This window comes from Folsomia candida, unplaced genomic scaffold (genome assembly GCF_002217175.1).
Source record: "Folsomia candida strain VU population unplaced genomic scaffold, ASM221717v1 Fcan01_Sc019, whole genome shotgun sequence".
NCBI lineage: Eukaryota > Metazoa > Arthropoda > Collembola > Entomobryomorpha > Isotomidae > Folsomia > Folsomia candida.
Genome location: NW_019091211.1, coordinates 3,486,940 through 3,492,819, shown reverse-complemented (window position 1 = coordinate 3,492,819; position 5,880 = coordinate 3,486,940).

The following is a 5,880-nucleotide window of genomic DNA, read 5'->3' as shown; positions in this document are numbered from 1 at the left end:
GCGGAAAGTAGTTTTGGGAATGTTTTCACCCCTTTTGATGTCCCCCCGTGGACCCTAATTTTAGCTTCTTGCATTGTAATAACTATTGTAATTCAATTCAACCGGGATATGCGCAATCTCCCTAAAAATAAGGCAAAATATGGTGCCATATTCCTCCGTGATTTGATAACACTCACGTCAATTTTGATGAGTCAAAATAGCAGTGCTATTGTTAACTCGTTGCAAAAACGGAGAAAAGCTGTTCCCCTGCTTTTCGTGTGGTTTTTGGGGTGCTACGTTCTCATGCAAAATTTGTACCATGGATCAGTCACATCAGATTTGACGGTTACCCCATTTCCAACAGTTCCCCAAACTTTGAAAGATTTAGCTAAGTCAAATCTCACAATAATTACGACCAGCACAATTTACCTGCCGAACTTTACGCATATCCCCCTCATACAAGATATACTCGCCCCGTTACTTGAATCTTTTAGGGCAGAATCATCACCAGTTTCTGAAAAATTTGCCACGGTTTTGACAGCCTTTGTAGACCGATGTATTTACGTTTCGCCAAAAAAGTATTATCCGTCCGCGGTTGCGAGATATATTTCCAACTCGGCAATAATAGCGACCAAAGAGGCTAAAATTGCGACACATGACACGTTTGCAATTGTTGACTGGGAACGTGACTTGATCGCACTTACCTATGCAATAAAAACACTTGGGAAGCGGTTAGTCCTCGAAAACCTGCACGATCTACCCTTCCAGTTTAATTCGTTGACACTTGGCAGCCAGAATTACATTTCGCCCACAATTGTAATTCGAGATTGACGGAATCGGGAATATCTGGGAGATGGGAAGGACTCAACATCATGGCTTGGAAGCTATGGTATTTGAAGGATTTTGGACCAAAGTGGACCAGAGAGTTATTCCGTCGGGTCAATTCCAACTTTAAAGAGGCAAACGTTCAAATCTCAAATTCCCAGGAAGAAGCGTTTCCGGCGATGTTTTATGTGCTCGGTTTATGCGCCACGATTATCGCGATGGCCGTCGTAGCTTTACTGGTTGAGTGTAAGTTTGAGATCAAAAGGGTTCTAGCATCGGGGAGAGTTTTCATGAGGTACCTTACCAATTATGTGGGCTACTTGGCACGGTGCATGGTGTGTAGAAGTCTGAAAAGTGGGCTTTGTAAATAGGTAAATACACATTTATAAATATCTACTGATGAAACACTAGAAACTCAAAGAAGTGTTACACAATATTTGGTTAGTGTTGTCACTACTATGTAATATACACCTGCTAATTATGCAAATGCAAAAGAATTATTCTGTGTAATATTGTGAGTAAAATGCATTTACAATCCAATCTAGAAGTTCTCTTCTAGCGAAAATGTACCCATAATTAAGTACGTCCCAGGTTAACTGCAATGCAAATAAATAAATAAAGAACCTGCATTACATGCATTAATCTGAACAGCAGAATTGTGATGTCAACCTGTAACATCCTAAAAACCAGACAAGATGAAATGACAATTTGATACTCCACATTTCACAGAATGGATGCAGTATGGCGACAATGCAGTTCCATGATTACACACAAAAATACAGAATTATCAGATATGGTGCCACTGTAAAGGAAATTTAAATCATTCTGACGCTACTTCTTTTTTACATATGTATGTAGATCCTACCATAAGCAGGACTAGAGGAGGGCAAACATTATTAATAGAAGGCACTGCTGATGGCGATTGTTTTTTCTTTGGTGACAATGCCTGGTATGAATAAAAAGTAGTAAATACTGCATAGTAACAAGTAAAAGTAAAAGCACCCAAAATTAGTAAAAGGTAAAGCTGGAAGCATTTACTTGACTTGGTATGAATAAAACTTTACTTTTACTACAAAGTAAATACTTGTACTTGTTAGCAAGTACTTGATTTTATTGCATGGAAACCGAGTAAATTTTCAGATTAAAATTAAAATTTTCGAAATAAAATTAAAATTTTCGAAATAAAATTAAAATTTTTGAAATAAAGTGAACATTTAGCGTATATGCAATTTACGCTAAATGTACGTAGCTAACTACATTGCTGGTTAATGTAGTTGGCTACGTTTTAGGGTAAGTTCTTAAGTTGCGTAATATCATAAGGGGAGGGAGAGAATTTGGAAATTCCGTTACGGAGAGGGGGGTTTGAGGCAGTCGTTATAACTTTTTTGGTCGCCTCAAAATACAATTTTAAAAAATTGCGTGGTTTTACAGGATTTATTTGTGATTATGTGTTTTTCGCGTTCTTTATTTCTTCTGCTGCTCCAGTTTTATTTACTAAATACATTAAAATTTATTATGGAATTTAAAGTAAAACGTTTAATTATTTTTTTTTGGGAAATTCAAATTTTCATTGTTACAAAGGGTTTTGCGAAAGCGTTATGCGAGCGTTACAACAGGGGGGAGGTGGGTGGGAGATTAAAAGAATAACATTTTAGCGTTATGTAATTTAATAACGTTCCATTAAGACCAGAATAAGTGTGATAAGCGGTTACAGAGCGAATGTATTTTAATAGAGCGAGACGGGATTCTTTTAAAATCGAGTTGCGTAATCGCTTCAAAATTTCCATATCTTCAGCTTAATTTATGTTTAAATTTGCTCTAAGTTACATTACATTTAAAAAATTGCTATTCATCCCGATGGGTCAATAGCAATTTGAGAATATCGGGTTCGAAAATCCACTCATAAGTCTGGAATTTAAAAAATCAGTGCTTCAGTTTGCACACCAAAATGCTCAAAATTAATAGGAGATTACATACGATTATATGTGCATAGATTTGCAAAAAAGTCGTTAATAAAGAACTGCTAACATTTTGCCCCATTTTCTAATTTGGACACTTTTGGACATTTGGGGCGTCAAAAGTTCGGTGTCCAAAACTGCCTAAAAATTGGCAACTTGGTCATAATATTTTCTAAAATCAATTACAGTATAGAATTGTCAAAAAAACAATCTAAAAAATTAATGAAATGGCTTAGAATTTAAAAAAAAGTAAACCTTGAAGCTCGGGGTATAGCAACTTCACAGTTTACTTCGTTTTCGAAGCTTTTACTTGTGTTTATTCATACGAAGCCTGAGCATTTACTTTTTGCTAAGTAAAAGTCATGGAAATTTAAGTATGTACTTTTGCTAAAAAGTAAAAGTATTTGCTAAATTTTTATTCATACTAAGGTGACCTTTTACTTGAATTTTGTGAAGTAAAAGCATTTACTACTTTTTATTCATAGCACCCAATAAATTGCGTGGTTACGGTAAAACTTATACATATTTAAATTTAGAGACACCGTAAAAGTCTGGAAGAGACAAGTATTAATGTGTAGATTAATTCAAATAAAGTTAGTAAAATTTGCGATGATACAACTAAGGATTGTGTAAAATTAACTCATGCAAGGTTGAGGGATAACTGAACAACGTTGGATAAATCGCACCTCTCATGGAGCAGATTAAATTTATTTAGAGTGTACTCTGTGCATAGTAGAGTCATGATCTGTGAGTAGAATTGACTTGATAATATCTTCTTACCGGATTGGTAGTAGATAGTGTGTGTATGAATAGTACAGTTCTCATTACCATCATATTACTAAACTAGAATGCTAGTGATTGTCATGCTGGTACTATTCATATCATAAGCATCGGTACTGTGACCTGTCTTAATTTGACACCGTTTTCCTAAGATTGTTCACAAAATTTCGCTACATAACAGAAACGGATATGTTAAAGTGGTTCGAAATCGTGTTTGGTGGAACCAAGAAAGTCACGAAAACACAGGTATCACGAAACCAACACTTAAGCAAAACTCATTAATGCCCACTTCAACCTTTGCCACTTCATCTACCTACATGTACATGACGAATTTAATTTTCTTCTAATACCACAAAGTGCATGTTCATCATCCAACTTATGGAACACTCTAAAAAGTCAATGTCGTACATAATCGCAAATGTTTGCCTAAAACCTGACGGCAATGAATAGCTCGGTGATACCATACCTGTAACCAATTTTCACCGCTGTCCGTATTTCTGCACACATCAACTTCCACAATTTCACCACCATACCCATATTTTCCAGGCGGACGATTTTCGCACCAAATAATTTCCACGCCCAACCACACCCAATTATTTTCACCAAGTGCTCAAATGTTACCACCTATGAATTAATGGAAAATTTAATGCCGAGAAATCCTTATCTTCATACCTTCATACATACGTTACTACGCCACATTTCTAAGAGTGCATGTTATTCGGTCGCTCTATTGATTTTTCAATTCGATGCATATATACTGATGTCACATCCTAACATATTTTCTTCGTGCAGTCACCATCATATTGACGCCAACACATTAGTCACATTCGACAATCATAACGACCCACAAAAATCGGAAGTTACAAAAATTGTATCACTCTTAGCAAAGTGGTGAAGTCATATATACACTCCGCGATGGTATTGATTTGGTGATAATTTCTCCCCGGGTTGGTAATAGTTTGATTCCAAGTGGTGAGTTTTCATCACCACAACGGTGTATATTTTTCACTATGCGGTGTTGCCCCTTATCACCGCTCCGGTTAAGTCATACATGCACTCCGTTTGGTAATGATTCAATACCGTTTTGCTAAGAGTATACATACATACTTATCTACATAGCTGTCTCATTAAAAAATGTTTCCATTCTCGATACCACTTATCATCTTTGGTCTCGGAATTAGGTTCACTTTAGCCGCAGCCAATTTTGACCTCCATTTCATCCTGGTCAGCGGGGAGGAGGAGAGTTGGGAATCTAGACTACAAAATTTCATACCCCTTTTGTATCATCGCAGTGTAAAAATTATACGAAATTTCAATCCTCCACCAAACAACACAGCTTTCATGCAAAACCCTTACCGGATGAAGAGATCCCTTCTTTCACAAATATTATTGATTTCAAAACCGTCATTATATTCTGTCGAATTCAATACTTCTATCGACTCAAACACGGAATATATCTTTGTCTTTCTGTCTCACTCGTTGCGCTTCCAGAGTAAGCTTTCATACGTTATCAGGACGTCCAAGATAATATTTTTCGGCAAAGATGGCATTTTCATTCCTTGTTTTCCCTGTCACAATTTTACATTTGTTAACAGCTACATTTTTTCGATCGATATGATCAACTCAATCTGGCATCAAAAAAACGAGATCAACATGCAGGGAAATATTTTCGTTACGAGATTCCTTAGCAGCTTTATTTTAAATTTTGACAAAACCACTTCCTGTGGCCCGAGCCTAAGGAAATTCCACGCCACTGAGTCTTTCAAATATTGTCTGAGTTATTTGATAGGAAAGCAACTCAATTTCACCACCGTCCACATAAATAGATTGGAAAACTCTGGCATTAAAAGCATAATGTCGATCGTCCATTTCTATGCTCTTTTAGACGATGGTTTTTTTGAGAAACATTACGCAGACAGAGACAAAATTGTACTGACCCTAACTTCTGAAAACTATAGATTTTCCATAGTCACACAATTCCCGACTGCGGAAAGTAGTTTTGGGAACATTTTTACCCCATTTGATCGTTGGACGTGTACCTTAATTTTAGCTTCTTGCATTGTAATAAATATAATAGTTCAATTTAACCGGGGTATGCGCAATCTGCCTAAAAACAGGGCAGAATATAGTGCCCGATTCCTCCGTGATTTAATAGCATTTACGTCAATTTTGCTCGGTCAGTATGGTACTGCTATTGTGAACTCATTACAGAAACAGAGAAAAGCTGTTTCAATGCTTTTAGTTTGGTTTTTGGGGTGCTACGTTCTCATGCAAAATTTGTACCATGGATCTGTCACGTCCGATTTGACGGTTATACCTGCTCCCGTGGTTCCCAAAA